Source organism: Heterodontus francisci, unplaced genomic scaffold (genome assembly GCF_036365525.1).
Source record: "Heterodontus francisci isolate sHetFra1 unplaced genomic scaffold, sHetFra1.hap1 HAP1_SCAFFOLD_445, whole genome shotgun sequence".
In the NCBI taxonomy this organism is placed as follows: domain Eukaryota; kingdom Metazoa; phylum Chordata; class Chondrichthyes; order Heterodontiformes; family Heterodontidae; genus Heterodontus; species Heterodontus francisci.
This window is the reverse complement of record NW_027141260.1, coordinates 168781-196155: the sequence shown is the minus strand read 5'-3', so window position 1 is coordinate 196155 and position 27375 is coordinate 168781. Positions and strand designations below refer to the sequence as shown.

General features: G+C 43.8%; 1 non-coding gene across 1 annotated transcript; it reads left to right on the top strand.

Moving 5' to 3' along the window:
• The first annotated feature begins 14650 nt into the window (after positions 1-14650).
• On the top strand, positions 14651-14732 carry trnan-guu (transfer RNA asparagine (anticodon GUU)). Its single transcript has one exon. It is a non-coding gene; the product is annotated as a tRNA-Asn (tRNA).
• Positions 14733-27375: the final 12643 nt, after the last annotated feature.

The window sequence follows — 27375 nt, the reverse complement described above, 5'->3', positions numbered from 1 at the left end:
ACCCAGAATCGAACGCGGGTCACTGGAGGTGTGAGGCTGCGGTGCTAACCACTGCGCCACTGTGTCTTCTCCAGACACCCATCGAGAAGTGCGACTTTTTGCACAGAGATGGGGCTCTGTTTCTTGGCATCAGGATGGAACCACACACCAGTGGGCCTGTATGACATGCACAAGGATATCACACACTGCCCCATCCCTGGGACAGCTCAGAGTCAGACACTGAACAGATTACAACCCACAAGGACATCACAACCTTCCCGCTCTCTGGGACAGGTCAGTGTGATATACCAAACAAACAGCACCCCACAGGGACCTCATAAATGCCACGTCCCTGTGACAGATCAAGGTCAGACACTGCAAATATTGCAACCACAGGAACATCACAAATTGCCCCATCCCTAGGACAGCTCGGGGTCTGACATTGAACATATTGCAACAACAAGGACATTACTGTATAACTCCCTCCATTCTGAAAAACAAGCATTCTCCCTACTCTTTACCCCGCAGCCAATTTTGGATCCACACTGCCACTGCCCCTTTGACCCCATCTGCTTGAATTTTGTTAGCAAGTCATAGAGAGATGCAAAACTGAAACAGGCCATCCGGCCCACTGAGTCTGTGCTGACCAACCACCGCCCATTTATAGCAATCCTACACCAATCCCATATTCCCTACCACATCCCCACCATTCTCTTACCTACACTCGGGGCAATTTGCAACAGCCAATTTACCTATCAACCTGCAGTCTTTGCTTGTGGGAGGAAACCGGAGCACCCAGCAGAAACACACCCAGTCACAGGGAGAACTAGCAAACTCTGCACAGGCAGTACCCAGAACTGAACCTGGGTTGCGAGAGCTGTGAGGTTGCAGTGCCAACCACTGTGCCATTGTGCTGCCCCAAGTCGAGTTTATGGTACATTTTCAAACACAATTTTGATGTCCAGACACGTACCATCAACCTCACCACCCTGGTCAACTCTCTGTGAAACTTCATCAAAGAAATTAATTCATTAATTATTTCAGACACAATCTTCTGTTTACCAATCTGTACCGGCTGTCGTTTATTAGCCCATGTTCTACCAAGTGACAGTTAATTTCCTCCTGGATAATTGTCTCTCAAAGTTTCCCCACCACCGACATTAGACGAATTGGTCTGTAGTTCCTAGGTTTATCTCTCTTTTTAAACAGGGCTGTAATATTCGCAACCCTTGCAGACTTATCTTTTAATTCTGGGAAGTCTATTGCAGACAATCACTTTGGGCATGACTTTAACCAATTAAAGCAACAGGATACTTGATTAATAAGTGCAGAACTTTTATTGAGAGTAAAATAGTACTTAATAATTGAAAGTAAAATTATACTTAACCAACTTGGGGAATATAACTTTGCAGCTCTGGGGACTGGTCGAGCTTGGTCTCAGAGCATCACGGTCCTCTTTGTCCAGTCTAGATCCCTCATCAGGTGGAGAACTTGGTTGATGATCTGAGCCTTTACCCCTGAGGCCTTCTGGTGTTCCTGCACACTGAAACCTTACAAGCTCCCTACTTTTAACCCCTGTATGGCCATCACACCACCATGTAAAATAATAATTGGTCCTAGCTGTTGCTAGGTACATTTAATTAGTTCTTAATAATGTCTTCCACTAACAGTCACCTGTCCTCAGAATCTCAGACATGAGTACAATGGAGTGGTTTCACACTGTCTCCCAATCTGATCTGAAACAAGTTTCCTGTTCATTAAATCTGGACTCTTGAAGGACACGATGGACCATACCATGGGTTTTATCAGGGGTCCGAGAAAGGTCCATTGTTTGAATAAATTTAGCTGAAACTGCCCTTTCCCACACAGACACAGAAACTCACAGTAATTGGATTGAACAAACTTTAAATGAAAACCCATTCTCTCTAAAATGTTTATTGATTCATTGATTATAACTCAATCAAGGTTCATTACTTTTACAATCATCTGTTTCAGGATGGACAGCTACTCATTAATTATACAGGATATAAACGTTAGTGCTGAACACAAAATGGTTCCTTTGGTCATGTGTTCATTATAAAATGGCTTTCTTAACGTTGCTACTTATGACAATGGATACATGATAAAAATGGTCAAGTTAAACTGAGATCGAACTACCCAAGCTTACCTCCATCCTCCAGTCCTCTGGCATCATTCCCATATTCAAGGAGGATTGAAAGATTGTGGTTCGAGTCTCTGCTATTTCCACCCTGACTTCCCTCAGCAACCCAGGATGCAGCCCATCCAGACCGGGTGACCTTTCTACTGTGAGCACTGCTAACCTTGTAATTGTCTCCTCTTTATCTATTTTCATCCCCTCCAAATTCTCCACTTCCTCCTCCTTTACTGTGACATTTGCAACACCCGTTTGTTTTGTGATGACAGATGAAATGTACTTAATTAGTACCTCAGCCACACCCTCTGCCTCCACAGGATCTCCTAATTGACCCACCCTTTCATTGCCTGTACATATGTTGGTAAAAGACTTCAGTGTTCCCAGTTATGTGACCTGCTAATCTTTTCTCATCCATTCTCTTGCTGATCTCATTGCCTTTTTCAGCTCTCCTCTGTACTTTCTGTATTCTGCTTGTTTCTCTACTGCATATGAATCCTCACATGATTTCTCAGTGAATAGTTTTTGAACTATTTTGTTGAAGGATTGAGTTTTGTAAATTTCTCCCTAGCTCCCCTCATGGTCAGGCAGAAAGTTTAACTGCTGTGTTTTCAAACAGCAACAGCTTTATTTGAAAAGCCATTGGGACAGGATTCCGGGTTTTAATCCAGTCACAAATCTGGTTCGGATGTCTTGTGGCTCCAGCTGTCACATGACCTGTCAGAGGATGACCTCATAATTGACGCAGTCATGGAGCTGTGGGTTGATGTTTAAATTGTTTCAAAATAATTTTCCAGAAGGACAATCAAAATGAATCGATATATAAAAGGTAGATTTTGTGAATTTGTGCTCCCAGTGGAAATTCCTGCAGAGTCTGCTGGTTTTTATATCCCCAATTCCCCACAGGAAGCTCTGTGCTCGGAGTCTGTATTCATTACATCAACATTATACAGAATCATTTCATGGGAGACCCCAGTGTGAATTGTAGACAGGTGGGTCAGTTTTAACTTTCAAAGTAACACAGAAGCAAAATACTGCTGATACTGGAAATCTGATATAAAAACAGAAAATGCTGGAAATACTCAGCAGGTCTGGCATCATCTGTGGAGAGAGAAACAGAGTTAACGTTTCAGATCTGTGACCTTTCATCAGAACTGAGCTGAAATTCTCTGAGGGACTGCGATTGTGGAATCAATTTCAGGGTCAAAGACATTGTACTTGGTGAAGATAGGAAGATGGAGATTATTAAGTATAGTGCAAAAATATAGATGCTTTTACATTATTTTAATCAAAATTGATTTAAACCTTGTGCTCATGAATCCTATCTTTTGATCACAATGACACTGATAACAATGGAAAAAGCAAGACTTGCATTTCACGACCACAGGACATTGCAAAGCCTTTTCCGCCAATGAAGGAAGGACTTTTCAAGTGTAGTCACTCAACAGTACAATAGAGTACTGTACAATAAAGATGTTTAAGATTCTCACCACACAACTGCCAGACAATGACCATCCCAAACAAGAGAGAATCTAACCATCTCCCTTTGACATTCAATGACATTACCATCGCTGAATCCCCCACTCTCAACAACCTGGGGGTTACCATTGAGCAGAAACTGAACTGCAGTAGCCATATAAATATTATGGCTACAAGAGCAGGTCAGAGACTAGGAATCCTGCGGCAAGTAACTCACCTCCTGACTCCCCAAAGCCTGTACATTAGTCAGGGATATGATGAAATACTCTCCACTTGTATGGCTGGGTGCAGTTCCAACAATACTCAAGAAACTCAACAGGACAAAGCAGCCCGCTTAATTGGCACCCCATTTGCAACATTCATGCCCTCCATCACTGGCACACAGTGGCAGCAGTGTGTACCATCCACAAGATGCACTGCAGCAATGCGCCAAGGCTCCTGTGACAGCACCTTCCAAACCCGCGACCTTTATCACCTAGCAGGACAAGGGCAGCAGATGCATGGGAACACCACAACCTGCAAGTTCCCCTCCAAGCCACACACCATCCTGAATTGTAACTGTATCACCGTTCCTTCACTGTTGCTGGGTCAAAATCCTGGAACTCTCTTCATAACAGCAGCACATGGACTGCAGTGGTTCAAGAAGGCAGCTCAGCACCACCTTCTCAAGGCAATTAGGGATGGATAATAAATGCTGGCCTAGCCAGCGACACCCACCTCCCATGAATGAATTAAAAAAATGATAATATCCTGTAATCCTCCAAAGTAGAAAATACAGATGGAAATGAAATATAATAAAACACAGTCAGCATGGATTTCACAAAGAAAGACTTGATTAACCTTATCTTTGAAAAATCAACAGCAAGAGTAATATAGCAGATGTTGAAGAGTTTAAGTTAATAAATCCTCATCCATTTATGTGCTTGAACCATCAAATTGTGGGTGAACAAACAAGCACACTAACTGACAGAGCTGCATGTTGTGCTTTCTAAATTACCCTAAAGCAGGGTGTCAATGAGTTAAAGCTTCAGGTTGCTGCAACCAGAGTAGCCATTGTCCACTATCAGTTTTACTGTTACAAATAAAGGGTGGAACATTCATTGTGAATCTTTAGAAACAGTCTGGTCCTGCACACTGCAGACACATCCACGTCATCACCAACCAGCTCTCCGATAATTGGTGCAGTTATTTGACTTTTCCCCATTCGCTCCATGGAATTACTTTTAAAAGATTTTAAATTACAAGCAGTTTTGTTAATGTTCAGCGTTTGAGGAGAAGTCATTCCCTGGCCACAGTGGAGAGAGCATTGAATATAAAACAGTAGACTACCAGGTAACACAGTGAAAGCTGATCAGCTAATCTATAATTGCTTACATTTCTTACTTTTGCTCTTGTTATTCGGTTTTTCATCATTTTCAGCTCCTGACTGTGGATATTATTGTGATTAAATGTGAAAAGATGCACTGTGTCTCAGCCCCGGTATATTGGCTCTTTCTCTGTACAGTGCTGTATACACTCAGATACTGACAGTGTCTCTCCCTCACTCAACTTTCCAGCCCTGACGGTGCAGAAAGTGCTGTTCAAAGTTACACATTCTGACTGTTTGCAGTTGATTAGTGAGAGATTATTAACGTATCCTTCTGCAGCGCTGCCTCGGTTAATAACAGCAGATCGAAGTCACATTTCAGATACAGAAACAGACGCATCAATTATTCACTCTTTCCCAGAGTGAGTGAGGCCGGGACACGCAGCAACATTCCGGCCCCACACTCTGCAATTCCCCAGCACCAGCGGAAAGCAGTGAATACAGATTCAATCAGTGGGTTAATGTCCATTACAGGGATGCAAGATTCCACAGCCCAGGACAAACATCCCCATACACCGAGAACAAGCTCAGGAAAACCCGGGGGAGTTAATATCCCAGTGACTGAGCATTCCAGTAACATTGAACAAGTTCCTGAACTTAGTGAACCTTTCAAAGTACAGAAGTGAGGACGAGGTCAAAAAGGTCTGAACAGTTGAGGTGACTGAGCGGTTTCAGCTTCTCTGTTCAGGTTGCAGCTTTCACTGGAGGCATGTGTTTAAATCCCACTTCTGACAACTTGATTTTCAGTTACTTTGCAGAGCTTCCTTGAATGTTTGAGGTAGAGTAAACACTGAGGAACTGTTTCTAACTGCTGAACGGTCAGTAACCGAAGGTTATAGATTTAAGGTGACTCACAAAACCAGAAAGAACATGAGGAAAAATTCCTTTCTGCAACATGTGGTTAGGATTTCAGTTATGTGGATAGATGGGAGAAGCTGGGGTTGTTCTCTTTCGAGAGGAGATTTGACAGAGGTGTTCACAATCATGAGGGGTCGTGACAGATCCGATAGAAATTGTTGGTAGAAGGATTGAGACTCAGGTAAAAGCTGTGGCTCAGTTGGTCACACTCACCTCGAAATCACAAGCTTCTGGGTTCAGATTTCACAGCTGACACTCCAGTGCAGCACTGAGGGTGTTGAAGGTGCTGCCTTTCAGGTGTGATGTTAAACCAAGACCTGGTCTGCATGTTTGGGTGAATGTAAAAGATCCCATGCTGCAATTTCAAACAAGTGAAGAGCAATTCTCCCTGGTGTTGTCATCAATATTTGCCCCTCAATCAGATCAGTTGGTCATTATCACATTGATGTTTGTGGGTATTAGCTGCTGCATTTCTGACATTCCAACAGTGATTGCACTTCAAAAGTATTTCATTGTCTACAAAGTGCTTTGATATGTCCAGTGGTCTTGAAAGGTGCTATATAAATGCAAGTCTTTTCTTTCTTTATCACAACACATTGCTGTGTCAAAAATAGATCTTCATGTCACCTCTGGTTCTTCTGCCAATCACCTGATATCTGTGTCCTCTGCTTACTGACCCTTTTACCACTGGAAACAGTTTCTCCTTATTTAAACTATTGAAAACCTCCATGATTTTGAACAAATGTGTCAAATCTCTTCTGAACTTTCTCTGCTGCAAGGAGAACAACCCCAGCTTCTCCAATCTATCCACATAACTGAAATCCCTCACCCTGCTACCATTGTGGTAAATCTCTTTTTTATTCCTTCATGGGATGTGGGCACTGCTGACACAATGTGATTCCTGTCAACGCAGCGGCCCGCTGACATCATCGGACTGTGCCAAGCTGTGCATCGGCACAGCTACATCTTGCCAGGATTAAGTGGCACATGCGTAGGATGATGTCATTGCGCAGCGCCAACATCATCGCAAATCCGCGCCTGGTCCATCTTTGCACATGTGCGCTAAAGCGTCATCGGGTATCCAGCCCCTCACTCAGCTGGATGAAGCGGCTGAATAGGGAACTTTGAGGCTGGAGCTCTCCCCCCTCGGCAACTCGCTCCAGGCCTCGACGCTTCCTCCCCTCAGCCGCTCGCTCTACACCTCGTTGCTCCCCCTGACAATTGTACCCCACTCGCGTCATCCAGCTCTATGGCCGCTTGCTCTCTGCCCCCCAACCCCCGCTCCAGCCGCTAGCTCTAGGCTGTGCCACATCCCTCCTCTAGGCCACTCACTACTCACTCCTACGTCACACTTTGCAGCTTGCTTCTTCGGGCGGCGCGTGGAGACTGGAAAAACGTGGGAGCAAGTGGCCGAGAGAAGGGCAGCAGCGCAGCCTAGAGCTAGCGGTTGGAGGGTATGTGGGGTGGGGAGTGAGCGAACGACTGGAGAATGGGGTGACATGATCGGGAGACAATCGGCCAGGGAAGTAGGGGGGGGGGTGAGCGGCGTGGTCTGGAGCGACCGACTGTGGAGGGTGGAAGCGGCCGGTGCAAAGCAGGGGGAGAAAGCGAGTTGTGCCACCTAGTTCTTGCGTTGTCAGCAAACGCAGCCTTTATTGTCCATCCTTAATTGCCCTTGAGAAGGTGGTGGTGAGCTGCCTTTTTGGAGCTGCTGCAGTCCATGTGCTGTACGTAAACCCACAGTGCTGTTAGGAAGGGAGTTCCAAGATTTTGATCCAGTGACAGTGAAGGAATGGTGATATAGTTCCCAGTCAGGACAGTGTGTAACTTGGAGGGGAGCTTGCAGATGGTGGTGTTCCCATTCATCCAATGTCCTTCTAGGTGGTCGAGGTTGGGGGTTTGGAAGGTGCTGTCGAAGGAGGCTTGGTGAGTTGCTGCAGTGCATCTTGTAGATGGTACACACTGCTGCCACTGTTCTCTGGCGGTGCAGGAAGTGAATATTTAAAGCAATGGATGGAGTGCTGATCAAGTGATCTGCTTTGTCCTGGATGGTGTTGAGTTTCTTTGGTGTTGTTGGAGCTCCCCTCATCCGGGCAAGTGGGGAGTATTACATCACACTCCCGACTTGTGCCTTGTAGATGATGGACAGGAGGTGAGTTACTTGGAGCAGAATTCCCAGCCTCTGACCTGCTCTTGTCGCTACGGTATTTATATGACTGATCCAATTCAGTTTCTGCTCATTGGTAACCCCCCAGATGTTGATTGTGAAGGATTTAGCAATGGTAATGTCATTGACTGTCAAGGGGAGATGGTTAGATTCACTCTTGTTGGAAATGGTCATTGCCTGGCATTTTTGTGGCGTGCATGTTACTTGCCACTTATCAGTCCAAGCCCAATCTTGCCCAGGTCTCTCTACATGTGGACACGGACTGCTTCAGTATCTGAGGAGTTACTAATGCAACTGAACATTTTGCAATCATCAGTGAACATTTCCACTTCTGAATTTATGATGGAAGGAAGTTTATTGATGAAGCAACTGAAGGCGGTTGGGGCCTAGGACACTACCCTGAGGAACTCCTGAGCGATGTCTGGTACTGAGATGATTGGCCACCAACAACCAGCACCATATTCCTTTGCGCAAGGTATGTCTCCAACCAGTGGAGATTTTTCTCCTTGATTGCCATTGACTTCAATTTTGCAAGGGCTCCTTGATGCCCTTAGCGAGAGCAGTCACTGTCACCTCACCTCACCTCCGGAATTCAGCTCTTCTGTCCATATTTGGGCCAAGGCCATAATGAGGTCAGGAACTAAGTGGCCCTGGCGGAACCCAAAATGAGCATTGGTGAGTAGGTTATGGCTGTGTAAGTGCTGCTTGATAGCACTGTCAACGACACCTTCCATCACTTTACTGATGATCAAGAGGAGGCCGATCGGGCAGGAATTGACCGGGTTGGATTTGTCCTGCCTTTTGTATACAGAACATACCTGGGCAATTTTCCACATTGCTGGGTCGATGCCAGTGTTGTAGCTTGGCGGGCGGCGTGGCTAGTTCTGGAGCACAAGTCTTCAGCACTGCAGCCAGGATGTTGTCAGTATCCAGAGCCTTCAGCCATTTCTTGAGATCATGTGGAGTGAAGTGGATTTAGCTGAAGATTGGCACCTGTGATGCTGGGGACCTCAGGAGGAGGCCGAGATTGATCATCTACTTGGCACTTCTGGCTGAAGATGGTTGCAAATGATTCAACCTTGTATTTTGAACTGATATACTGGTCTCCCTTATCATTCAGGATGGGGATATTTGTGGAACCTCGTCCTCCTGTTAATTGTTTAATTATCCACCACCATTCAGGACTGGATGTGGCAGGACTGCAGAGCTTTGATCTGATCTGTTGGTTGTGAGATCACTCAGCTTTGTCTATTGCATGCTGCTTCCGCTATATGACATGCAAGTAATCCTGTGTTGTAGCTTCACTCATTTTTAGGTCTGCTTGGTGCTGCTCCTGACATGCCCTCCTGCACACTTCATTGAACCACTATTGCTCCCTTGGCTTGATGGTAATGGTAGAGTGAGGGATATGTCAGGCCATGAGGTAACATATTGTGTTTAAATACAATTCTGTTGCTGCTGATGGCCCACAGTGCCTCATGGATGCCCCGTTTTGAGCTGCCAGATCTGTTCATTTCTTCCCTCAGATATAATTGAAAGAAAAATTCTGAAGAAATGCATGAACTAAATAAAAAGGAGAGAGAAATAAATACTGACAAAATGGATGGCAGCATTTGGAAGGTAAAAAGATTTCAGTTTTATTATTGATGAGTGAGAGGAATATCTCACACTTTGCGGCTTCTGGAAGTGGATTTATTGATAATCTGGGAATTGATAGGAAACTGCTTCATAGTTGGTGGAACAAATTCCCGCCCTTGGGGTGGAGCGAACAGCTGCATCCGTCCAATAACAGACAGAGTAGAAGTACTGTATCAGGCCTTGTTAACTCAGTTGGTAGAGCACGAGACTTTTAATCGCAGGGTCTTGAATTTGAGACCCTTGTTGTGTGGTTGTTCTTCCCTTTTTCAGTCTTCATCAGCAGAGAGTTCAAGGAGTATTTGAAATTAAATTCAACAACATCACCAGATTTCAACTACTCCCACCCCGCCCCCTCCCAGTGTAGTTGACAGGACTCTCAACCTCTGCCTTCCCCCTTCCCCTCCATCCCAGAGATGCGACAGGGGTCCCCTTGTCCTCACTTTCCACCCCACCTGCCTCCACATCCAAAGGATCATCCTCCACCATTTCTGCCACCTCCAGCGTGATGCCACCACCAAACGCATTCTCCCCTCCCCTGTCAGTATTCCGAAGGGATTGTTCCCTGCGCGTCACCCTGGTCCACTCCTCCATTACCCCAATACCTCGTCCCCTTCCCAAGGCACCTTCCCATGCAATCGCAGGAGATATAATACCTGCCCTTTTCCCTCCTCTCTGCTCATTATCTAAAGCCCCATACACTCCTTTTAGGTGAAGCAGCGATTTACTTGTACTTCTTTCAATTATGTATACTGTATTCACTGCTCACAATGCGGTCTCCTCTAAACTGGGGAGACCAAACGCAGATTATATGGAACACCACTGCTCAGGCCGAAAGCATGATCCTGAGCTTCTGGTTGCTTGCCATTTCAACACTCCCCCCTGCTCTCATGTCAACATTTCTGTCTTTGGCTTGTTCCAGTGTTCCAGTGAAAATCAACCCAAGCTCGAGGAGCAGCACCCGACCTTTTGATTCGGCACTCTACAGCCTTGTGGATTGAACATTGTGTTCAATAACATCAGAGCATGACTGGTGTCAGGCAACCACAAGCATTAACACACTCTTTGCCTTTGTCCCAGGACAGCTTTGTTATTTAATCTCTCCTGCCCTCTGCCCTATCAAACACCTTCCCCTTTGTTCTCTCCCACATGCCCCTCCCCTTCACTTGTTTAAAACCTAATTATTTTGTAACCTGTGTCAGTTCTGATGAAAGGTCACAGACCAGAAACGTTAACTCTGTTTCTCTCACCACAGATGCTGCCAGAGCTATTGAGTATTTCCAGCACTTTTTGTTTTTATTTCAGATTTCCAGCATCTGCAGTATTTTGCTTTTATTGTGTCAGAAAGTCTTTCCTTGATTCAGGACTCTTACCTCTCTCCAGAATCTCTCTGCAAAAGATTGAACTTTATCTCGTTTCACTCACAGCTCAGGGTCAGTGTGGCACAGTGGGACTTCTGGCTGTCTCCCACTTCACAGTCCATCAGTACTGAGAAAACAATGGGGAATATTACTCACATGTTGTGTTCTGTAACTTTTTACAAACACTTTATTGTCTTCCAAAGCAGTAACAGAATGGTGGCTTTAGTGTGTTGTTGAAATAGCTTTGTTGAGTTCGTGCTGTTCTAACAGTTAAACAGTTCTTGATTCAATCCCAGGTTTTGGCACTTTCAACCTCTCCTGTGTCTTTTTCTTTGGCTCCAACTGTCAAGCTGCATGATTTACTCTGAAATTAGCACCATAGAACCAAGGCACTAGCGAGCATGAGGAGCTGAAATTAGCACAGATCAAATCCAATTAATATTTCTGACTGAAGATGGTTGCAAATGCTTCAGCTTCATCTTTTGCACTGACGTGCTCAGCACCACCATCATTGAGGATGTGAATGTTTTTGGAGCCTCCTCATCTTGTTAGTTATTTAATTATCCACCACCATTCACGACTGGATGTGGCAGGACTGTGGAGCTGTGATCTGATCCTGAGGGAGATATCCGTGTGTGGAGTGGCGGGATGTATGGAGAGTGATCCTGTAGAGGGTGTCCGAGCCTGGAGTGGAAGCTTTCCGTGGAGGTACAGGAGGAGGCCATTCAGCCCTAGTGTTTTATAAAGGTTTAGCATAACTTATTTGCTTTTACTCTGTGCCTCTATTAATAAAGCCAAGTGTCCTGTTTGCTCTTAGCAACCTTTTCAAACCTTGATCAAAAAATATTGGTGTACATTGTCTCATTCTTCCTCCCAAACTATATCACTTCACAATTCTCTGTGTAAAATGTTATCTGTTGTGTGAAAGCCCATTTTACCAGTGTGTTTAAGTTCCTCTGAAGTGTGTTACTGTCACTGGCATAGGACGAAATTCACGAGCATTCTTTGATGCTATCTCCGTGGAAAGAGCAATCTTACACACTGGCTCAAATTGGGATTTTGTGTGTTTGGTATCTTTCCTCATCCACCAATATAAGCACAAATCTGTCTCATAATGTGCGGTCTAAGAATGTGCCAATGTTGCAATGTGGTGATAAATTCTTCAGTGTCACAATGTACTCACCAACTGTTTCACTACTTTTCTGATTTCTGCATCCAAGTTTGTAGCTTTCCGCGATCTCCAGTGGCTCAGGGTTGAGCCTCACTTCAACGAAGAAACGGAAAATTATGATTTAAAGATTACACATCTCTGTCTTCTCCTGAACTTCGAGTTCAAATTTGTTTGTGACGTTGAGTTACACGTTCAGACAGCACAGTCTTTGTCTTTGTGAAGGCATTGATTTGGGAATGGCTGTTTGAAACTGTCCCTTCTTGCACAGAAATTCAGTGCAAATACTTGATCACTCACAATTTCCTTGAGAGAAATTTGTTCACAATCGCATTCGACACGGAAACTGCCTCAGCATTAAACTCACTGAAGCAGAATGTGACCGTGTTGTATGTTTCAGAATGCTGGTGCCGTTATTTGTCGCTTTTAACCGAGACTGGGACACAGGGCAAGTTTGATCCGAGGTTGGAATATATTATCATTCAGGAGCAAGAAAAATCAAAAGGAACAAAATAAGAAAACCGAGTCCCCAGATTTGAGAAGCTGTAGATCCGCTTTGGGAAAGTGAATCAGAGCAGAATGAAGGGTAAACAGTTCAACTGCCCAGAAGAGATGAAGACACAGCTCAGTCAACACGTTGCCCTGGTTTATGATGCTGGAACATTCCTCACACAGAAATGATTCAACCCAATGACAAACATTCTTGCAGCTGATAATTTATGCTACTGATTTAAGGACTGTCTCATGTGGTTACGGAGTGACGACGAGAAGATATTAAACTTTGTTCTATTCAATCTAGCTGTGATGAAGTTTGAATTTTTCCACCTTTGATAAACAGTATTTGAAGGGTCTCGGTAACAATGTTCAGTTTTGATGAGAGTGGGGTCTGGGTGAGAAGCTGCTGAGTGTGACAGGGTCAGGACTGGATGCAGGAAGTTCTCTGACAGTCTCCCTCTATCTCTCTAATGGGTTTGAGTTGATTTACGACTGGTAGCTTTTATTTTACTTTTCTTATTTAGAGATACAGCCCCTTCGGCCCACCGAGTCTGTGCCAACCAGCAACCACCCATTTATACTAATCCTACATTAATCCCATATTCTCGACCAAATCCCCACCATTCTCCTACCACGTACCTACACAAGGGACAATTTACAATGGCCAATTTACATATCAACCTGCAAGTCTTTTGGAGGTGGAAAGAAACCAGAGCACCCGGCGGAAACCCACACAGACACAGGGAGAACTTGCAAACTCCACACCGGCAGTACCCAGAACTGAATCCTGGTCGCTGGAGCTGTGAGGCTGCGGTGCTAACCATTGCGCCACTGTGCTGCTGTTGGTGTTTTGATAAATGAAGGAAGTTCCCTCCACCCATTTTTTTTGGACAGTCAGTGTGGTATAAGGATGTAAAGGGTTAATGCTGAAGATAGTGGGATCAACCCCTCCCACTGTCAGAGTGATGATGGAACAGTCACATTAGATGAAGTTTGGGAGAAGAGAGAGCAGCACCAAGGATGCTAGCTTAGCAGGCTTGATGAGTGTGTTGAGTATTGTGCAAATTAGAAAATATCGAGAAACTCACAATTTTATTATTCAGGAGTCGGAACACAGATATTAATTCCAAGTGACAGTTCTGGGACCAATTAACAAAAAAAGTAGAGAATAATATTGCTGACTGATTGAAATCCCCCAGTGAGGAGACAGTGAAATAGGTCATCTGTTGGGGCATCCTTCGATCCAAGGTTTCAGCAATATTTAATCTCCCTTTTTGGTGAAATTCTCTGTTATTTGCAACTTTTTTTTATCAGCTTTGATGGGAGAGTGAAAAAACTGAAAAAATTGAACAGTTCCATCCTTTCTTTTCTTCCTTCTTCTCTTCTTTCCATCAGTTTCTCTTTTCTGTCCCAGATCAATATAATGATGAGAATCCCACCTTAATCTGCTGTTTCTGGTGTTTTATCCATTCCAATCAAAATTTCAACATTCCAATCAAATCTATTTGTTTTTCCACGGTGTCTCTCCATGTGTTTTATTCTGTTGTATTCTCTCACAGTCTGTTTGATGATCAATGTTACATCTCACTCTCTGTTCTGGTGAAGATCAGAAGCAGTGATATCTGTTTACACCACCCGACAAGTCGTCCTGAGGCTGTGCCTCGCTGATCATGTGGAGTTTAAGCAATTCATCCAGTCAGTTGGTTCAGTTGTCATTTCATGAGAAATTCGGTCATCATGACTTCGTCAGTGACCTAATGGTTCAGGTGTCTGAGTGATGTTAATCATGATGTGTTGAAATGATTGTATGCTCCAGTCTTTCCGTGGTGGCTTTTCACACTGAGTAGAAACGTGTTGGACATGGTCTGGAAATGTTTCACACCGCTCCATTCCCAACTTCATTTACTGACAGAAGATATATTTCCATCATTGCTTAGCTGGCTGCACAGCCAGAAGCTGTGCTGAAGGTGACAGCTAGGCTGCTGCAACTGGCAAGGTGGCTGAGAGGTTAAGGCGATGGACTGTTAATCTGTTGTGCTCTGCACACGTGGGTTCGAATCCCCTCCTTGTCGTTAGTTTATGAACTGTTTAGTGTATTGTTTATGTTAGGTGAGTTTATTTGTGAAGTCAGCCTGGAAACCTGTTCTTGTCGATGTCCAGACAGTGATTCCAGAATTGGTTATACTTTATTAAAATTGAGACAGACAATTGGAATTCTTCACCCAAACTGCACTGGAATGAAGATCAAATAGGGATCACGAAACGGAGCAGGATTTTTCCTCCCGTCCTTCCTTCCATCTTTACTTTCTCTCGATTTGCACCAAGTGAAAGACAAATGGGAAAAGCAAATGGCGAGGGAGCAGATGCAGCAAATTATCCTTTGGCAAGAAATTTATTTTCAAATCTTCTTGATAGATTCAGTGAGTGAGCAATGCTTTGGCAGAGGGAGTTTAAAATGAGGGGTCATCTACGACCTTCGATAGATCAGAGTGTTTTTTTGTAAGAGGTGAGATGTTAGAAATGGCGGAGGAGCAGAGACCCGAATACTGAATTAATAAAAGCAAGTGGACTGGTCGAAAATAATGTGAAAAGAGAACAGAATATGAAGATTGGAACTCATGTTGCAGTGATAAAAAGCTCTGTGCTCCTGAAGTAAATGTCCAACCCAAGATTGTGGGGAATCTGTGGAGAGTGATTTGGTTGTTATACATTCTTGGGTGTGAGTATCGCTGATCCGGCTAGCATTTATTACCCATTCCTATTGCCGTTGAGAAGGTGGTGGAGAACTGCCTTCTTGAACTGATGCAGTCCATATGGTGTAGGAACACCCACAGTGCTATTGGGGAGGGAGTTCCAGGATTGTGACCCAACAACAGTGAAGAAATGGCGATATCGTTCCAAGTCATGATGGTGAGTGTCTTGGAGGGGAACCTGCAGGTAGTGAGTTCCCATGCATCTGCTGCCCTTGTCCTTCGAGGTGGTAGTGGTCACGAGTTTGGAAGGTGCTGTTGAAGGATATTTGGCGAGTTGCTGCAGTGCATATGGAGATGGTACACACTGCAGCCACTGTTTACTGGTTGTGGAGGGATTGAATGTTTAAGGTGGTGGGTTCGGTGCCGATCAAGTGCGCTGCTTTGTCCTGGATGGTGTTGAGCTTCTTGAGTGTTGTTGAGTGGGATGTATTCCATCCCACTCCTGACTTGTGCCTTGTAGATGGTGGACAGGATTTGGGGTGTCAGGAGGTGAGATACTTGCTGCAGAATTCGTAATCTCTGACCTGCGCTTATAGCCACAGCATAGATGTGACTGGTCCAGTTACGTTTCTGGTCAAGATGTTGATGGTGGGGGATTTGACGATGATAATGCTTCTGAATATCAAAAGGTAGATTTTTTTTCTCTCTCATTGGGGATGTTCACTGGTTGGCACTTGTGTGGCCAGAAGGTTGCTTGGCACTTATCAGCTCAAGCCTGAATGTTGTTCAGGTCTTGCTGCTTGCAGGCACAGACTGCTTCAGTATCCGAAGAGTTGTGAGTCATCATCTAACATTCCCACTTCTGACTTATGTTGAAGAGAAAGTCGTCAATGATACAGCTGGGATGTTTGGGTCTAGGACACTACCCTGAGAAATTCCTGAGGCAGTGTCCTGGACTGAGATGATTGGCCTCCACGAACCACAACATCTTGATTTGTGCGAGGTACAACTCCAGCAAGTGGAGAGTTTTCCCCGTGATTCCCAGTGACTACAATTTTGCTAGGGATCCTTGATGCCACACTCACTCAAGGGCAATCACTCTCACCTCTCCACTGGAATTCCACTCTTTTGTCTCTGTTTGGACCAAGCTGCAATGAGATCATACAAACATAAGATCAGAAGAACTAGTAGCAGGAGTAGGCCATTTGGCCCCTCGAGCTTGCTCCGCCATTCAGTCGGATCATGGCTGACCTGATCATGACCTCAAACCCACTTTCTTGCCTGCCCACATAACCCTTGGCTCTCTTGTAGATAAAAATCTTGAAGACATTCAATGACCCAGCCTCCACTACTCTCTGAAGTAGAGAATTCCAAAGATTAATGACCCTCTGAGAGAAGAAATTCCTTCTTAAATGAAAAACCCCTAAATCTGAAACTGTGTCCCCCAGTTTTAGATTCCACCACGAGAGGAAACATCCTCTCAGCATCAACCCTGTCAAGCTCCCTCAGAATCTTATATGTCTCAATACGTTCACCTTTCATTTTTCTCAACTCCAATGAGTATCGGTCCAACCTGCTCAACTTTCCTCATAAGACAACACCTTCATCACAGGAATCCAATGAACCTTCTCTCAACTGCCTCCTATGCAAGTATATCCCTCCTTAAATAAGGAGACCAAAACTGCACACAGTACTCTAGGTGTGGTTTCACCAGCACCATGTACATTTGTAGCAAGACTTCTCTACTTTTATACTCCATCCCCCTTGCAATAAAGGGTAACATTCCACTTGCCTTCCTAATTATTTGCTGTACATGCATGGTAACTTTTTGTGATTCATGTCCAAGGACACCCAGATCCTTCTACACCGCAGCATTCTGTGATCTCTCACAATTTAAATAATATTTTCCTTTTCTATTCTTCCTACCAAAGTCGATAACCTCACATTTTCCCACATTCTACCCTATCTGCCAAATTATTTCCTGGAGCTGAGAGACCCTGGCAGAACCTAAATTGAGCATCGATGATCAGATTATTGCTAAGTGTGTGGTGCTTGATAGCACTGTTGGTGACATCTTCCATCACTTTGCTGATGATTGACAGTAGACTGATGGGGCGGTAATTGGTCAGATTGGATTTGTCCTGCATTTTTTTTATGGAGAGGGCACACTTGGGCAATTTTCCACATTGTCAAGCAGATGCCCGTGTTGTAGCTCTACTGGAACAGCTTGGCTGAGGGCGCAGCTAGTTCTGGAGCACAAGTCTTCAGGACTAGAGCCGGAATGTTGTTCGGGCCCATAGTCTTTGCTGTATCGAGTGTCTTCAGCTGCTTCTTGCCATGATGTGGATTGAAGCGAATTGGCTGAAAACTGGAAGCTGTGATGCTGGGGACCTCAAGAGGCCGAGATGAATCATCCACTGAGCAATTTCTGACTGAAGATGGTTTCAAATGCTCCAGCTTCACCTTTTGCACTGACGTGCTCGGCTCCTCCAACATTGAGGATAGGGATGCTTTTGGACCCTCCTCATCTGGTTCGTTATTTAATTGTCCACCACCATTCATGACTGGTGACTGAGTTTCGCAGGGCAGTGTCCTAGGCCCAACCATCCTCAGCTGTTTCATTGATGGCTTTCTCTTCAACATAAGTCAGAAGTGGGAATGTTCGCTGATGATTCACAACTCATCAGATACTGAAGCAATCTGTACCTGCAGGCAGCAAGACCTGAACAACATTCAGGCTTGAGCTGATATGTGACAAGCAACATTCTTTGATCTGAACCTGAGGGAGATATCCGTGCGTGGAGTGGCGGGATGTATGGAGAGTGATTCTGAAGAGGGTGTCTGAACCTGGAGGGCAGAATCTGTGGAGAGTGGTCCTCAAAGGATGTCCATGTCTGGAGATTTAGGAATTCTGAAGAGGGTCTCCGAGCCCATAGTGGTGGGATGTATGGAGGGTGATCCTGAAGTGGGTGTCCGAGCCTGGAGCGGCAGGATCTGTGGAGAGTGATCCTGAAGTGGGTGTCCGAGCCTGGAGTGGCAGGATCTATGGAGAGTGATCCTGATGAGTGTGTGTAAACCTGGAATGGAAGCTTTCTGTGGAGGTACAGGAAGAGGCCAGTCATTCCCATTATTTTATAAAGGTTTAGCATAATTTATATGCGTTTACTCTATGCCTCTATTAATAAAGCCAAGTGTCCTGTTTGCTCTTAGCTACCTTCTCAATCCTTCTAACATTGGTGTACATTGTCTCTCTGCTCCTGCACCCAGTTTAGAATTGTAACGTTTCATTTATATGGCATTCTTCCTTCCAAATTGTATCACTTCACACTTCTCTGTGTAAAATTTCATCTGTTATGTGAAAGCCCATTTTACCATTTTTTTTTAAGTTCCCCTGAAGTGTGTTACGATCACTGGCATAGGACAAAATTCCTGAGCATTCTTTGATGCTATCTCCATAGACAGAGCAATCTTTTACGCGAGCTCAAATGTAGGATTTTGTGTGTTTAGTATCTTATTTCACCCACCAATAGAAGCACAAATATGTCACGTAAATCTTGTTCACTGCAGTCCCTGCTGCTGTTTGCTGCCTATATTTACAGACTTTTATCTCAACCTCGTCACCATGTTCTCTAATATATTCAGGGGGCATCAGCAGAGAAAATCTTCACCAAGCGTGGCAAATGCAGGGAAATGCTTATTTATGTCATTATGTCATGAACATAATATACAAATTTTTACATGTGTGAATCATCAAGATGTGTCCTCATAAATGGAGCCCCGTCACAATTAACACTGTCACCTTTCAATGTTTAGCAGACATGTTTGACGGCCTGATGTGTGTGATTCCCATATTAATGTGTTTGTGCAAAGTTCGGGGAAAGATGGAGATATGAATAATTTGTAGGGAAATCTTTTAAACATATTACCACATCTCTCATTCACAAAGATCTGCAAACACATGGATTCCAAAAGAACCTGAGTACAAAATCACCTAAAATAAACACAGCCAGAGAGACTTGCAATAACCTGCAGCTCAGGGAAAGTACATGATGTTATGGAAGGGATTCTGTTTCTTTTGTTAAAATATTTTTTGAAGAAGTCATAATCAAACTGAATAAATGTAGGACCAGTTCTTTTTCAAGAGGGCACCAAAAGAACCAATTTGGAAATGATGTTTACTGGTTGTCACATGATTCAAGTTAAATATAGAACAGAAACCCTGGTAACAGGGAGAAATGTGGACAGAGAAGTCAGTCATGCCCCTTGATTGGACAAGCTTGGCAGCAGCAGCGCAAACCTGAGACGGCAGAAAACTCACAACCTTTGGTTGTAGCAGTCAGTGTGTTTTACCTGCTGGAGTGAGCAGCTCATAAAGTTAGCCTGAAGAATCGTCAAGGAAGGAGAGAAGACCACAACCCAGTTTGTTTTCCAGAAAATCTTTAAAAGACCCTGAGAAGTCCACTGAGTTAATTCATTTTGTCGCATGTCTTTGAAGAAGGCCTGCTAAAATTAATTCTCAATGCCTTCTGAAAAGAACTGTTCTAAAATACCCTAGTGACCTGTCCACGTATCCTCGGAAGTTAGACTGTATTCCAGTTTTGGAGCAACATATCTCATCTGATGATTTCTTCAAAAATCAGCAAATAAACAGCCCAAGAGGTTGTTTTTGTCTGTAACAGAGCGCTGAATTTAAAAAAAAATCCCTTTTATTTTTTCAGCTATCCGGTGTGTGTGTGTGTGCATGTGGCTCGAAGATAAAAAAAAGGACTTTAAAAGTTGGTAAAGGTGAAAAAGGAACTTTTAAAATTTCCACCTGTGTGTTTATGCTTTACTTCATGACTAGTTAAAACTTGTTCGACAATAAATGGATAATTTTGTTGTTCATTAAAGAAGCCTGGTCAGTGTCTTCCATTCTGGGAAAAATAGAGTACATGATTGACTGTATCAGTCAGTGGGAAAGGTTCACATAGATGTTGTGACCTGTGGAGAAGTGGGAAGAGAACAAAGAGTGCCCTCCTCTGCCCTTAGTTGTCACAGCACTTGTGATCTGGCTCAGTAGCTTAATTGGTTCGAGTGTTTGTCTAATAATCAGAAAATCTTGGATTCATATCCTTGCTTCAAAAGTTAAGCTATCAATCATTTACATCCATTTTCTTGTGAACTTTAACTTTTCTTATGAATTTCATTCACAAAAGAAAACAGCTCAGTTGTTGCCTTTGTGAAGGATGTGAGTTTGAAATGGCTGTTCCTGCTCGTACAGATGTTCAGTGCTAATATTTCAACGGCAACTCAATCCCCTACAATTTCTTTGAGAGCAATGTGTTTGCAGTTGCATTTAACCTGGAAAACAGCTCAACATTAATCTCACTGAAGGAAAGTGTGACTGTGTTGTATGTTTCAGAGTGTTTGTGCCGTTTTGTGTCTCTTTTAACCAAGACTATAACACGACGCAAAGGGGAGGTTTGATCCGAGGTTTAGAATATATTATCATTCAGGAGCAAGAAAAATCAAAAGGAACAAAATAAGAAAACGAGTCTCCAGATTTGAGAATCTGTAGATCCGCTTTGGGAAAGTGAATCAGATCAGAATGCAGGGTGAACTGTCTGACTGCCCAGAAGAGATGAAGACACAGCTCAGTCAGCACGTTCCCCTGGTTTATGATGCTGGAACATTCCTCACACAGAAATTATTCAATCAATATTCATCTGCCAAGTCGGACTGAGGCTGTGCCTCTCTGATCATGTGGAATTAAAGCAATTCTTCCAGTCAGTTAGTTCAGTTGTCATTTCATGAGAAATTCGAAGTCATCATGACTTCAGCAGTGACCTAATGGGTCAGGTGTCTGAGTGATGTTAATCATGATGTGATCAAATGATTGTATGTTCCAGTCTTTCCGTGGTGGGTTTTCACACTGAGTAGAAACGTGTTGGACATGGTCTGGAAATGTTTCACACCGCTCCATTCGCAACAGGCCATGACCTGATGTGATGGAAATGTCATTTACTTACGGAAGCTACATTTCCATCATTGCACATCTGGATGCACAGTCAGGATCTGAGCTGAAGGTGACCATCCTGCCCAAATTTTCATAGAGGCAACAAAGACATGTGATGGGTTGCTGGCACAAAGTTGGGTGATGAGGTGTCTGAGAGGTTAAGGTGATGGATTATTAATTCATTCTGTTTTACATGTATGTGTTTGAATCCCATCTGCAGCAACAGTTTATAAAATGTTCAATGCATTGTTTCTTTGTAATTCACCAGCTTTTGCAGAAAGTAGGACTTAAGCTGTTGTAGTACCTTTTAGAAAGATAGTCTAAGTTATTCTGAAGCCATCTTCCAATGTCATCTACATGTAAGCCAAATTTTAAAGGATAAGATGTAGTTTTTAAAAGTCATTTCAATCTTACTCGAGTCTTTACAAAGAAGTCAGGTAAATCTTGATAAAAAGTCATATATATTTAGAGATCTTTTAAAAGCACTTCAATCTTGTTAATAAAAAGTCAGATGTAAATTTAAGAACTCTGATCAGGCCATGCTAAAAACTTACATACAATTAAGAAATAAAATACAACATTTAAAATGTCTGAACTCCTTTCTGAATGTTGAACCCTGCTGCTGCCGGTGTCTTCCTGGAATAGTGGAGCTGTTGTGTCAACAGAAAAGTCCTGAGCACCTCTGAGCCTGTTGGTACCGGCTCTAATCCAACCCAGGTAAAATTCAGGGTACGTTGTGGGCAATGAGCCCAAATTGCTGAACTACAGGTCCCTGTCACTTTAAAGAGTGGGCTGGTGCGATTATAATCAGAGGCTCCTTCTAAGCACATTTCTCACCACCACAACTTCCAGATGCTGGTGTCAGTGTGTGCATGTACTGGCAGTTGCAGTGCTGTTCAGACCCTCAATAGCAGTGAAAGTCTCAGAGTTCACCACTATTGGGCTGCAAAATCCAGGCCAATATCGCACAGCCCTGTTAGATTTGCTCTCCCTTTGTACAAAATCAAACTCCACGCATTGTCTTTCACTCACTCCTGTTTCCAGCCCTGACGGTGCAGAATTCCCCACTCAAAGGGACACAATCCAGTTGATTTCTGATCAAATACCTCCTTCCTCATTCAATAGAGGAAACAGAGACATGAACAGGACTCAGGTGCAAGAAAGTTTCATCAACAGAGCAAAGAAAGGCACCAACAAAAGTCACACCTACTTTCCAAATCATTTCACTGTAATATTCTTTCACTTGTTTTGTAAGATGACTGCAATAAATCTGAAAATGAGCACCATGAGCTTTGTGTTCACTAATCACTTGTTCTCCTGTGTTTGTCTGTAAGGTTTGCAATTCAATTTGTGTTGGATATTGAAGAGAATCTCTTTTCAAGATGATTGCACATCGTACTGTGTTTAAAGCAACCGACTTGTAAAATGGAAGATAATGAATGTTTCAATACCTGTGTGACCAGATTCTTCCAATGCTTTTCAACAGCTAGATTGACGATGCTTGTAATCTGTATCCTGTGGAGAATGGGAGAGGAGAATAAAAACATGGTGCATGAACAGGACAGACTGTGTAAAATGGGAGCACAGAAATACTGCCACCTCATTGAAAGTTAATGAGATTTATTCTAAGTCAGACACCTGTCCACAATGAACAAGTGAATACATTACTTGTCCACTTTCAATCTAAATGGGACTGAGGTTCCAACAGAGAAGTTTTCTGGAAAACCTGCTGCAGTTTTAACATTGATGAACTGGAACATCTTATACTAACTTTCAAATAACTGTAGTGATTGTATAGTTCTCATAGTGGAGAGAAGGAGTTGTTTATAAATATAAGCAGAAAGACACATTTGTGGATTGGTGAATGAGCTTTATCTTTCTGAAATGTATTTGTCCATTGGTTGCAGGTCACTGGAAATTCTTTTTTACATTTCAATTGTAGCAGCAGCAGTTAACAGCAAAATGTCTGATTAATCAGAGTAGTGGGTCTAGGAAACACTTAAACAGCCGAGACCCTGTAAAACAGAACTCCAAGTAATAGTTTAAATAAGGCACTGAACTGACAGAGCGGTAAAGGCCTGCTCAGGTCAGGAAAAAAAACCCGACCCGAACCACACAGAACCACTTTGGACACGAGCCCGACCCGGCCCGAGTATCTCCATTTATTCCCACGCCCGAACCGAACCGAGCCTTACCCGACCACTGGAATGTTCACTTTACCTACCTCCCGATTCCGAATCGACAGGAAGCTGCAGCATGAGCGCAATGACATCATCGAGATGCTCACTTGCTCACTGCGCAGACTCAGAGTTTCCCTCCTTAATGTCCCGGACTCCCAGCTTTGGTTGGCTTTTCAACTTTTGACACTTATTAAACTCAACTTCCCAGCAGAGTTAAATGTAATACTTACTGTGTGTGTCCGACACGGACTCAGCCCGACCTGGACCTAGCCTGACCCGAACCTGGCCTGACCCGACCCGAGCCCGAAAGCCAGACCCGGAAGAGCGACACAACACGACCCGGACCCGACACAGGTCGTCGGGTCCCGTCGGGTTCAGGTCGATTAGCAGGCCTTTACAGAGCGGAGTTCAGATGAGGATTGAATTAATTTCAATCACTGAATCTAAACAAGAAGTAAATCTGTCAGGAATGGAACACGTTGCTTTATTTGTGAGCTTGTGGCGCAACAGTAGCGCATCTGCTTCCACTTTAGAAGGTTGTGTGTTCAACTCACGTCAGCCTCAGTGATGTTTTACAGCTGCTCAAGTTCCTGGATTTTATATCAGAAGAGAGTTCGATCTATTGGAATGTTCAGTGAATGGTTGAATTTCAAGATCAACTTCAATAGATTAAAGTCCTGATTTCTGGTTCCGTTCCATTTCCATTCTCAGTTCTTATTTCACACTGTTTTATATCAGAACAATGTTTCTGGGATGTGATGTGTCCATTGTTTGTACAATCGCTCTGTCACCCAGTGTGAGAAATAAAACACAAACCGCCCAGCATGCAGCTCAAACCCATACCTGGCTCTGTCTATAGGCCGCTTAGTTCAGTTGGTTGGGACGCAGTGTTGATAACAACAAGGCTGTGGATTTGATCCCCATGTGCGCTGTCACATGGTCAGTCATTAATTTGACACATTTTTGTAACACTTAAAATCCAACTTTTAGATACAAACAAGTTTACATAAAATGTCAGAGGGAACTTATTTTGAATAACATCCATTGCATCTTTGTCACTGGGCTGGAGTATCACAGAATTCTTTCCAATTATCTTCCATTTGCGGATAAACGTTGAACTCGTGGCCTGTTCCCGTTAATGGTAACGAGCAGCAAAAACAGACAGAGTGAGTCTGACCGCCCAGAGATGTGGAAAAGGCTTCAGTTTGGGACAAATGCAGCAAATCAAATATTCACCCGGCCCCAAGAGAGTCAAAAACTGGGGAAAAGGACACAAGGAGATAGAGAATAAGCTAAAGCAGACAATGTAAATATTTCCCATCCTTGATATCCCTCTATTCCAATCCAACCTTCAGAGTTGGGTAAATAATTTCAGTGTAAATTGTGCAACTCGAGAGTCAAAACCAAATGGCGATGCAGAATAAAGGAGAACTGCCAAAACCCCAGATTGAACCAGGGATCTTCAGTCTAACACACTCCCAAATGAGCTATTTCAGTCTCACAGGCTTGGCATGATAAGTGGCAAGTAACATTCGCACCACACAAGTGCCAGGCAATGAATATCTCCAACAAGAGAGAATCTAACTATCTCTCCTTGACATTCAATAGCATTACAATCACTGAATCCCCCACTGTCAACATCATGGGGGTTACCATGGGTAGCCATACAAATAACGTGGCTACAAGAGCAGGTCAGAGGCTTGGAATCCTGAGGTGAGTAATTACAGTGCAGCTGTTGGCTCCACCCCAGGGGCTGAATTTGTTCTGTAAACCATGAAGCAGCTTCTCTCAAATCCCAGGTTTATCAATAAATCCACTTACAAAAGCCCCAAAGTGTGATATATTCCTCTCACTCATCGATGACTCCTGACTCCCCAAAGCCTGTCCACCATCTACAAGGCACAAGTCAAGAGTGTGATGGAATACTCTCCACTTGCCTGGATGCGTGCAATTCCAACTCAAGAATATCAACACCGTCCAGGACAAAGCAGCCCGCTTAATTGGCACCCCATCTACAAACATTCACTCCCTCCACCATCGACGCACAGTGGCAGCAGTGTGTACTGTCTCCAAGATGCACTGCAGCAATGCACCAAGACTCCTTCGACAGCACCTTCCAAACCCAGCAACCTCTACCACCTAGAAGGGCAAGGGCAGCAAATGCAGGGGATACCACCACCTGCAAGTTTCCCTCCAAGCCACACACCATCCTGACTTGGAACTATATCGCCGTTCCTTCACTGTCGCTGTATCAAAATCCTGGAACTCCCTTCCTCACAGCACTGTGGATGTACCTACCCCACATGGACTGCGGTGGTTCAAGTAGGCAGCCCAACCCACCACCTTCTCAAGGGCAATTAGGGATGGGCAATAAATGCTGGCCTAGCCAGCGATGCCCACATCCCATGAATGAATGAATAAAAAAGTGAAGTATCCCTTGTGTCATTGTTTTGGTCGAAAATATAACCCTGGTGGAATTGCCTCTCCCAATCACACCTCACTTCATAGAACATAGAAAATGGAGAAAATTTATGGCACAGAATGAGACCATTTAGCAATTGTGTCTGTGCCAGTTGAAAAAGAGCGACCCAGCCCAATCCCACTTTCCAGGTCTTGGGAATGGGATCTGAACAGATCTCAGAGCTCACATTATGTGAATGTTCTGTTGAAGTATTGGTGAGCTGATATACCAGGGGAGATTCACACTGTTAGACACAGTGTGAAATACATTCAAGTATTTATAAAACATTACAACATGTGAGTAATATTCCCCATTGCTTTCTCAGCACTGATGGATTGTGAAGTGGGAGACAGCCAGAAGTCCCAGTGATCCACACTGACCCTGAGCTGAGAATGAAATGAGATAAAGTTCAATCTTCAGCAGGGAGTTGCTGCGGAGAGGTTGAATCTCATTTCAAACACTCCTTGAACTCTCTGCCGAGGAATTCAGAGCTGGAGAACGCCTGTAAAATCAGCCTAAAAAGGAAATAAAAAACACCCACCGTGGGGCTCAAACTCAAAAACTTGAGATTCAGAGTTTCATGCTTTCATCGACTGAGCTCACCAGGCCTGAGACAGTGTCCGCGTCCTGTCTGTTATTGGACGGTGCAGCTGTTGGCTCCACCCCAGGGGCTGAATTTGTTCTGTAAACCATGCTTCCTCTCAAATCCCAGGTTTATCAATAAATCCTCTTACAAAATCCCCAAAGTGTGATATATTACTCTCACTCGTCCAGAATAAAAGTTACATATTTTGCTCTTTTTATCTTCCAAACATTGACTTCTATTTTGCTCAGCATTTATTTCTCTCTCCTTTTCATGTTGTTCATTTCCTAATGAACATTGCATTTCAATTATTTATGAGGGATGAAATGAACAGAAGAGATTTTCTGCAATGATACCAGGGGTGTGGGACAGAGCGAGTGGTTCGGATCTGGTGTACACTGCCTGAGAGTCTGCTGGAGGCAGATTCAATCGTGGCTTTCAAAAGGGAATTGGATAAACACCTGAATAGAGAAAATTTGCAGGGCTACAATGAAAGGGCAGAGGAGTGGAATTAGCTGATTTGCTCTTGCAAAGAGCTGTCATGGACATGATGGATTGAATGGTCTCCATCTGTACTGTAACCATATGATTCCTTGATTCTAACTCTGTTAAAGTTGTTCTGAACTTGCTCTGCTCCAAGGAGAACAACCCCAGCTTTTCCAGTCTCTGCACATAACTGAAGTTATGAGGAACCATGGGGAACCTACTGTAAACCTTCCTCCAGACAGAAATGCAACTGTTCACCAAAACACTGTGACCCAGCTTTTCACAATATATATCAATGATTCGGATGTGGGGACCAA